The sequence below is a fragment of the Magnolia sinica genome, chromosome 3 (genome assembly GCF_029962835.1).
Source record: "Magnolia sinica isolate HGM2019 chromosome 3, MsV1, whole genome shotgun sequence".
Lineage (NCBI taxonomy): Eukaryota > Viridiplantae > Streptophyta > Magnoliopsida > Magnoliales > Magnoliaceae > Magnolia > Magnolia sinica.
Window position 1 is genome coordinate 106,532,653 of NC_080575.1, and position 11,005 is coordinate 106,543,657.

General features: G+C 40.7%; 1 protein-coding gene across 4 annotated transcripts in view; it reads left to right on the top strand.

Annotated features, from left to right (window-relative positions):
* Positions 1–11,005, top strand: part of LOC131240571 (probable leucine-rich repeat receptor-like protein kinase At1g35710) — a 121,562-nt gene that overhangs the window by 95,117 nt on the left and 15,440 nt on the right. The window lies entirely within an intron of this gene.

The following is an 11,005-nucleotide window of genomic DNA, read 5'->3' on the forward strand; positions in this document are numbered from 1 at the left end:
AGAAGATTTTAAGGCCTAAGTTTAAAATTGAGACAAATGCAATGCTCAAGTGCCCATACCACACAGGAAACAATAGCATTAAATGTCTACCATTGAAAGTTATTTTATTTATTAGGCCTACATTAATATTTATTTGTCATCTAATCTATTCATGAAGGCATAAAAACATTGATAAGGGATAAACACAAATATCAGCTTCATTCAAAACATTTGAGGGCTATATAATTTTTTATAGGGCAGGCATCCAATTTCTACTGTTTCCTGTGGTGTGGTCCACTGGAGCTTTGGATCTACCTCATTTCTAGGTTCACGGCCTGAATGAGGCTGACATATGGGATGAAAGGTGTCGATACATCATATACATCACAGTGGGCCCTGTATTCATTTTGCAGTCACTACTGTTTTAACAGTTACTGTTTTAACAGTCAACGTCAACGCAAGAAACGATGCACTAATTACAGATGATTCGAAGTAATTATTGCATAAGACAGATGCAATAATCACGGATGAACAGCTAAAAGTTGAGCAGTCAACGTCACCGCAAGAAAGGATGCACAAATTACGGATGATTCGAAATAATTATTGCATTGCAGGATGAAAATATATCATGTGACCTAATGCACTAATTACGGATGATTCGAAGTAATTATTTAATTGCGAGATGAAAAAATATCGTGTGACGTGACAAGTGGTACTGGACTGGGTGATGGGCTTTGTCCAGTCTGCGTGCTTCTAACAGTCTAGTAATCTAACAACTTTTAAATATGTTTTGTATAGCTGGCAGTTATACAAAATTAGGTAGTAGACGCACACTACCTCTGGCAGTGTAGTGACGTGGTGAGAAGACCGGTGGGTTGTTGTTAGAGATGAACATGGACCGTCTTTTTAAGTTTTCAGTAGGCACGAGGCATGGACTGAGCCCCAGCTTGGAGAGCGAGCGGCCCTGCCAACTACCTCTTGCTATATTTCTACACACTACTGCTGAGGGGAACTAGATAGGTTGCACCGTACATTAACAATACTTGTCCTATCGATGTGGGTTAGGTTTTGCCAGGGTAACGTGTTAGTGGGTGTTGCCTGCCCACCTTGACATATTTGTTGTAGATCCACACGGTCCATTGGTTTTTCGACATTTTTTGACATGATCTTGAAAATGAAATAGATCAAAATTTCAAGTGGACCACGTCACAAGAAATAGTGGTTATTGAACTCCCACAGTTAAAGACGCCCAAAGCCTAGTGTAACTATTTACTAATAAAAGGAGATAGACTTTTCTATAACAATAAAATTTGCCCCAAAACTATCCGGTCCCGAGGCCACTCCTTGAATTATCGATCCTCCAAACAAAATTAGAAACTTGACTGTAAAAGTAAAACCCAAAACACATCTAATTTCGGGCTCACTTGTTAGAATCTTGCAACGGATGCCCCATATAAGTGTCATGCTAATTGAAAAGATGGTATGTCACCAAAAGTTGTAGTGATCTATTCAACATGGAGTATTGAAGATGAGTGTCATTGTCCAGTGGGCTTGAGTTCTGCCACTGTTACTGAAAGTGCTTTCTTCTTTCCCTTAATCATTTCTAGTAAAGTCACAAAGACTTTTTATCCGTTTCCCATAGAAGGCAGTAAAATGTTGAAGTAATATCTCATACCCTAAGCCCTAGCTACACGGCTTAGATGCAGATTCCTAGCCTGATTTTGGCATCGGAGGGTTACCTGCTCTAGCCAGGGTCTCCTTTGTCCTTCTCTTATGTAGGCTTACAGGGCTTGGCGCGAGTGTTTGGAGCTCAGCAAGAGCGAGCCAGATTTTTGCATCAACACATAGCATGATCCATTTCAATTCCGTACTACAGGAAGCTTAATTTTAAACTAAATTTTAACCTACTTTGGGAATCAAAGTGTAAATTTGAGTGAGATGGAACCCAAGTGGAGTGGACCAATTTGAAAATTGTAAGAAGCAATAAAGCATCATTTTTCCTCTTTGTTTTTGGATTACAAGTAATGGGCAATAATCCACTAAATCAACGTTTGAATTGTAAAATTCTCACAATTTTGAAAATTTACCAATAATTTTTTATAGATATATATATATATATATATATATATATATATATATATATATATATATATATATATATATATATCATTTCCGCCAACAAGCTAATATGGTACGGCACAGGCCTGAAAAGAATTCCTATTGGCATTAGGTATTAAAAGATTGAATTGTCATGCATTATTATTCTACATTGAATGGCAACTCGATGGACGATGTGGATCTCCTTCACGCGAAGTCAATACTTTAAAACAATCATATCTTGCAAAAAGGGATGAGTTTTTTGATATATTATATATGATTTTGGGGAGGACAACTACTTAACCCAACCAACCCCGCTACACCGCATTGCCCACGCCGGATTTACGAGATTCCATCAATTGGTTAAAAATCTCATTTAATTTCATTTTTACTATAAATAATAAGTTTTAATTGGAGTATAACTTTTGATCCTCTAAGTGTTCAAGCTGATACATATCAAATGGTGTTCAAGCTGAACTCGGGTCGTAGAGCCAGACAGCCAAATTACACTTGGCGACTGTTGGTACGAGCCGTGTACCGCCCCAAGAAAAACAAAAAAAAATTCTAAAATTCTGGTAGGCCATGGGTCTCATTGGGCTTGTGGTCCATCGTGGATATCAGGCTCAGGTGGTGCCCAAAAATGGGCGAATCGTGCCGTCTAGTTGGCACTTGAAAAACGTGAGTCGTCAGGCATAAAGAAGGAAGATCTGAAAATTTAATTAATTAACCCTATTCCTTGAGTTAGAAAATCAGGCATTTCAGCCATCAGATCTCTTCTAAATTTACACCGAAGGCTAGGAACATTTCCCTGCCCTCACCCACGAAATCTGACTGTTGATCGAAAGCCAGTAACCGTTGATCATAAATCAAACCGCTGCGGCAAAATCCTGCTTCTGTTTGCCATCAAATTCCACCCGGCCCTTCATCAAGCCATGGGGCACCTGATCCATGAATTAGATGGGCCAGGGGTCCATCAGGGTGGCCCTAATAGCTAAAAATGGACCCCACAAGGCCATTGGGGCATATTAAGAAGTTCAAGGCCAAGTGATATAATTCTAGGGTATTGAATGCCGCTAAAAATTCCAGCAACTGAAATGAGAGAGAGAGAGAGAGAGAGAGAGAGAGAGAGAGAGAGAGAGAGAGAGAGGAGTGAAAGTGGTGCTTGGGGACTGAAATTCCCCGCACCCACGTCCCTATATTGCCAAGAATTCCAGCCCAATCGCCATAGAATCGAGCTACGCCTAATCTAAGGTGAGAATCAAACTTCAATCCACTCTTTCTTAGGGCCTGTTTGATTTTCCAGATGCAGGGTAAATACCTCATTATTACAATTTCACCTATTTGAAAATGTCGGGGTATTCCTGCTTTGAAAAACGGTCCAAAATGACTGCATATATTTATGGGCCCCGCCGTCATGTATATGACATATCAACATTATACATCCATTTTACCCTAACATTTTGAGGCATGAGCCGAAAAATGAGAAAAATCCAACATTCAAGTGTCCCACACCAAAGTAAACAGTGGCCCCAAGAAGTTTATAACGGTAAGTGTTTGATTACATTTTTACTGTGGTGTGGTCCATTTGAACTTTGAATTTGCCTCATTTTTTGGCTTATGTCCTGAATTCAGTTAGCATGATGGATGGACAGTGTGGATAATCCACATACATCATGGTGGGCCCCCCTAATATTTGGCAGCCTCCTCAATTTTTGTGTTGAAAAAAGCAAGAGTCAAATCAATATAGGTAACAATGAAGGTAATTACCAAGGAAATAATTATTGCCAATTTCCACTGCATTTACATTTACCCAAGTAAATCAAACATGCCCTTAGCGATCAGCCACATGCATGCATCTTACTGCCGCTTTCTTGCAACGCAGGGCCCTGATACGTCGAGTTTACGGACCCGGCGACGTTAGGACGCTTACGAAGGCTTCCGGTCAACAATAGGTACGGACCATTACTCGTAGATGCCCGCTCTTCGTGCCTAGCGTAGTTTTTAGTAAATGTGTTTGATGAAACTTCCCTGCATGTTGTTGAAATTGAATTGGTTGAGTTGATTTGTGAAATTTAGGGTTTTCTCCAAATGGAAAAGGGGTTTAGGTCCAAACAATCCCAAATATATGAAATGTTATGTTGCAGGTTGAATTAAGGTGTATGCACTTAGTTTATCGAATAAATGCTGAATTTGCTGATTGATTTCGGTTGTATGTGAAACATGCTAGGTATAGGAGTAGTGCATTGTAGTTGAATTGCTGAATCTCTGAATTAATTGCGCTAAATTTCTGATGTATTGCTGAATTTCCTGTTTTATGTTGCCATATGTGAATTCGTGTTGACACGCCTAGGTACATGGCCGCCTCTTTGGTAGAAATCGATGAAATATGTGAACATGACTCTCTCATTTCGTGGAAATTATTGGGTTGTTGTTTATGTACTTGGAATGTTAAACTTTATTCCACATTGGTAGAGTTACTCTGGAAGTACTGAACTTATACTACCTGTTTATGAATTTGTCCTTTCATGGATTGGTCGATTAACCGTAAATATTTTGGGAAACTCTTTTGTTGGTTCAGCCCGCGAGCAAATCTAGCCCGATCAATTAAGCAGTAAATTGACGGCCGTAGTTGGACTACACGAGACACCGTTCTCAGGCCGTTCGGTTTAATGTGTGACTTATGGGGGCATATTGGCTCACAATTGGCCGTCCTTATATGTTAACCATGATTGCATGCCCATGTAGGAATCCGAGATACCCCAAGACCTTTGCGCCTACTATTAATTATAAGATTCGGCCCACAAGACTCATGAGTCGGGGACAGTGGTATGGGATACTGTGCTCATGCTATCGGCCTACGTTGGGGTGACAAGCCTCCTTGTAGTGACCAATGAGCACCAAGACTCGTGAGCCGAGGAGGGTGGTATGAGACACTATGCCCGTGCCGTCGGCCTATGCTGGGGTGTCGACCTCCTCATAGTGACCACGAGTAGGATCTAGAAGTCCTAACTGATTTCGTATGAGCCTAGAGCTATGAGATTGACAAACCCACGAGGGTTAAGGACCGTGAGAGCCATACGGCCACGACCCTGAGCCGCACGACCAGGTTAGGCCAATGTTTCTACTAAGGGTATTCTGGTTTCCCCAACCTGTTGGATGAATGAACGTAACTAATTAACTTGGCCAACATGTTCATAATATTGCATTACTTATTTTGGCGATTCGGCAGTCGAGGTCGCACTGAGGAAGTGTTGGTTATTACGATCGTTAGATGTTGTCGATCGAGGGAGTGTTGGTGGTGAAAGGCATGCATCATTTCACAAACCATGTATTTCATTAACAAGAGTATTTAAGAATTTATAATGTATGTCGTTTACTAAATCTATTCTATGCATGATTATTTGTGTCATCTATTGCTAATGGTACCACTGAGTTAGCTACTCACTCCTACTCTGGGACGGTATTCTAAAACACCAACCAGAATTTGGCATAGATGCAGGAACCTTGGAGTGAGATGCGTTGGAAGATGTCGGTGTGGACAACGACGATGAATGAACGTATTTCTAGACATTTGGCGGACTCTACTAGCTCGATGGATGATCTCGGGTCTAGGCCATGGCCCAATCCTTTCCAGGGAGTGACGAGAGGATAGGACTAGGTTCCTAGTGGATATTTTATTTCTTTGGATTATGAGGTTTACGTTGGTTTATGACTTTATTAGTAGCACTTGGATTTGTAAATGATTTATACTTAAATCTCTGATGATCAGTTGCTTTATGTTTGATTTAATCCTCTTTGATTTCATGATACCCACATTTACATACATATGAGGCCCGTTAGGGTACAAGTGGTACTCGGGAATCTAAGAGTCGAGTTCCTACTCGGCCCTTGAATTTTGAGGCGTTACAACGAGCTATTTTAGCAACGCCGGGTTGTGCATGCCAAATTTGTGAAATACCATCAGATCGACTGTTGAATTCCTATTTTAATTTTGTTTTTACTATTTATAGTAAGTTTTAGTTTGAGTATAACTCTTCATCTGTTGGGCTTTAGAAGTTGTGCCCAACATTAAAAGTGATTAAAATAGTTAGGGGAACATCGTGGTTTGGCCAAATAGGACACTTACTATTTTTGGGCGAAAACCATGCACACTAGTACGAATCATGACCATTTATAAATAGTAAGTTTACTATTTATAATAAATTGCGATTTCTAGGAGTTTCAGTTATAGTATGATTCCAAAACTTCTCCCTATGGTTCGTTGCCTTATTTAAAGAGTTGTAAACTCGTTTTTCATCATCAATAAAATTATCTTGAATATTTTAGAATTATTTCTATTTTCTTTTCCTCGTGGATTCAAGGTGTCTTTGTGAGAAATCTATAGAAGTTCCGTGAATTTGAAACAATTATCCCCCTGAGGAAGACGGTGCTCAACTTCACGTCCTTCCTTGCCTCACTTCACCAAACCAGCCTATTCCCTCAAGTGGGGCTGTGTAGCATGTAGCCTTTTGTTTCAAATTTAGGTACGAGGGGTTTATGATAGGCAGGCGTGGGATGTTCTCTGTGCTGGCCCTGATTTTTAGGGTGTCCATGTCCAAAGGGACACCCTGATGGACAGGCTGAATGCCATATACATATGGCAGTTGGCCCCACGTGCAACTTTTCTAGAATAAGCTCCTGGCACAACAAGGACTTGAAGAGGAACTGCCCCCCAACTTCCAAGGCAGATTGCAAGGAATAAGAATGAGACTAAGTGCAGTCACGGATACACCCACCACTTGGATGTGTGACCTCTAATCAAAAGGTTGGATGGCAAATAAATATTACAGGGAGCCTTAGGAAGTTTTTAATGGTGGCCGTTCAATCACAATTGTCATCCGTGGTGTTGTTTACCAGAGTTTCGGATCTACCTTATTTTTAGGCCCATACCCTAGAACCAGCTGGCAAAATACATAGATGGTGTGCAAAAAACACATATATCATAGTGGGCTTACAGAGCTTTTCTAGCAGCAGACAGTACCACACAACCTGAGTTAGCACAGGATGGTTTGTGGGCCCATATGTTGAATTGGTTTGCTTTTGCTTGTCGGGTCTGGTCCAAGTTATTATTTTACAAGAGCAGGTCACTCAAAACCATCCAGGTTGAATGGTATGGCTTTAGAACAAGAAAACATGGACAATTTAGTCGGTTCTAGCCTAAAAGGATGTATTATATGGCCCCAATTGTGATAATGGGCGGCTCCCGTCCTATATCACTGGTTTGAACCTTAAGCTCAGTGTTGCAACCTTGCATTCTTGATCACCTCTATAATGAAATAAAAAAAATAAAAAAATAAATACACATTTTCAACTGGTGGAAGAGGGTGGGATTTGTTTCTGGTCAAGTTGGCCTGGGTCTGACTTATCTACCAAGCAGGCTAACAATTCAAACTCTTACCCATGTTGTAGCTCATGACCCATGATCCAATCCTCACCTATTTACTAATTAGTCTTAGAACTTAAGCATGCTTCCCACTCATAAACAGAGTATTACGCCCAAGTGCCACTCTTTGATTCAATTACTTAAAGTAGCCCGCTAGTGACTTTTCCTTTTTAGGACTGAACCATTCCTAGTAGTGGTTTTAGATGGATAGGTGAGAAGCCATAGGTTGGCCCATCTATACTATATATGACATTAGAAGCATTTGGACATTTCTGCTCCTATAATTAGTTTCAGGGGTTTCAATATACAAAGGATATAAGAAAACTTTTTAATTAAAGGTAGGGGCATTTTAGAAACTTAAAAATATGTTAAAATCTAGACCAAATCCATCCATTCTCGGGCCCCATTACTTGGAAATTTGCAAAACCCAACAAAAAAAACGAGACTTGACTTTAGAAGTTATTAAATTGATTGTCCATCCGATCCTGGATAGGAAAAAGGTGCAGTACATATTGATTACAACAGGAGAGATCCTATCACTCGTTTGGACTAAACATGGTGTGGGTTCCACCAGGGAGAGGATGAGAGAGATGTGAAAGAGAGGAAGAGAGTATGAAAATGACTTAAAGCTCAGAATTCTACTTCAGGTTTTTAAAAATGATGAAAAGAAGTCATGATGCATGCATAATACCTTATGATTTTAATCCTAATGTGTGTTCCAAATGGTTAAGCATAATGCATCATTTTTAAAATTTAGAATTAGGTACATAACAAGCTATCTAAGTGGGCCTAGAATTCATGAAATGGAGACGGGATATACCCCTACCCACTAGGGTGGTCAGACAGCAACTTGATGGTTTATTATTTTCTATTGTTAACATCAAAAAGTAAACTTATCTTGGATGGAACAAAATTACTAAATGTATGGAAGAAGTAAAAGTAAAGTGGAGAAAATTATGGGTCTGCTAATCAGATAAGCCATTATCAGTACCATCAGGCAATTGATGGTTTGGATTAACATTATGTGTGGTCCATGTTGAGAAATTAACATTGGAAGAATGAAAACTAGCTATTTAGGTGCAACATGCATGTATTGCCTAACCTGTAATGGAAATGTATATTTATAGCTAGGATAAATTACTTGCTAATTAAGTCAGACAGGGCTGGGCTAAGCAGGATGGATCAGGGTCATATGACTTGAGCCCAAGCTGGATTGACTTGTCCGGGTCAGTTGCACTGGGTCGACCTGGACTGAGTCGAGTCTGATCCAGATGAGCTGCTGTCAGCACAGAAAATACAGAAAATAGGGGTGACTCGGCTTGACCAGCCAAATCACTCCCAAGTCAACTGAGTTGCGACTTGACTCAGAATCAAGCAAGTCAGCCAGAGTTGTCTCTTGAAACCATGATTACAATATGTGGTTTCTGGCCTATGTTTCAGAAATTCCACATATTTAGAAAATCATGTGCATCACTTTTCTTCAATTGGATCCAGAGAGTGTTAACTATCTTTGTTTGAAACAATCCCTTGGATTGGATGTCGAAGATCATGTGATGGGTATTTCTTTTGAACCATAAAGAGCACAGAAAATTAGATAGACGGTTCTGATTGATTCTTCATCTAGCAGCATGTATTGTGGAGAGATGAATCTACTGTATTCCCATGCCACTAGCTCTACCGTGTCAGCTTGCTAGCATAAGATAGCATTCGCATTCCCCACTCGTCTTTATTGATAGACAACTGATATCATCCATGTTAGTGAACATAGACATCATATGTGTGTCATAAATGTGGGATCGTGGAAATCTTGTTACAAACTGCATGCGGATGGACTAAAGCCCAGAATGGAAGTCTCGATCATGGCACATGCAGTCTATATGTATGTGTGTATCCGAAATGTGCATGTTATCCACTTTTACAATCTCAATTATGATCTGATTCCCAGACCCGTTCTCATTAAATCATTGGCCGTATTTCAATGTTATCTGCAACTTGCAGGGCTTAGATTTAGATGGTTATATTCGTTCAATGCCACCCATTAAATGTGGTGTCCACTTTGGTGTGCATCCACCATCCAATCCACTCACCTGACATTCCACACCAAGATTAATAATTGATTCTCCAAGAATTAAGGAATTCTGATAGTCATGTTGGCCAAACCATGTGAATTTAAAATTTTTAGGAATGATTTTACACTGTTCCATGTAGTGAAAAACCCTCTTCCCTATGGTGCAGCTGATGTAAGTCTTTGATTTTCCTATTGTGTGGATCTGATGCATGTTTGTCCCATAGTGATTAGTTAGCTAGCACATGTCATTCCTTCCATGTGCCTATGCAATTCATGCCATTGCAGTCCTAATTTCTCTCTTCCTTCCTCTCTCCGTGTCATTGCACGCCACATCTCCTAACCTGCTCAATAGTTTCAGGCTAAAAAAGAAGCACAACACAGTATGCATGACCTGAGGCCGAGTAGTGGGCATCCAGCCCATGGGCTGACAGAGTCAAAGAACATTGCCAGCTCTAATTCAATGGTCACTTTCAATGTAGGCCATGCAAAATAAAATTTTCTAATAGACTAGGATTGACAAACCCATACAAACCAGCTTAGAATCTAGACCAAATACAGTCATTGATGGCCCCACTACTTTTAAATTTGCAAAACCTAACAAAATGGAGACTTGACTCGTAAGTCGCTAGAGTTGATTTTCTTAACCTTCCGTCCTTGTTTGGTAATAAGAGAGGTGAAATGATTACAATTGAGGAGATCTAATCACTGGTTTGGACTGCACATGGTGTGGGGTCCGATGAGCCAGATGGGAGACGAGAAATGTGATAGAGGGAGAGAGTGCATGAAAATGACCTAACCTTACAATCCAGGTGAGCAGGCAACCTGCATTTCTCGTTCTGCTTACGGGTTGTGTAGGGGATCTGGTAAAATTGAGATTGCCATTGCCATCCTAGGGACCAGAATCCTGTCCAATACCTGTTGTAGGCAGAGCATGGAACTACCAAGCTCTGTGTGTCAACAGTGACATGTTTGTGACATTGACTCCGTTCATCAATTGTGCCACCTCATGTTACAACCTGAGGCAACCGATTAGTAGCCAGTAGCGGCGTCATGGTGGGACCAAGAGAGCACCGACAGGTAGCCAGTAGCGGCGTCAGTAGCCAATCCGCGTTCTTGGCATGCAATACGCATCCATACAGAGGTGAGATAGGTCCAACTAGGGCTGTCAATGGGCCGTGTAAACATGATGGGCCTTTGGGTTGGCCCATTTGGGTCGGCTTTGAGGTAGTGTATGAGGCCCGACGGTCAGGTCGGGCTTAAATAAATAAAGAGCCCAATTATACATCACACCGGTCTCGGGCTTAGCTCTCCAAATCCCATAAACCTGGCCCGGCCCAAAAAATCTTTTCTAAACCTACTTTTCTCCCTTTCTTTCATTCTCTCTCTCTCTCTCACACATGAGGCACACCAAAATACCATTTATCTGCAGAGAGATTCAG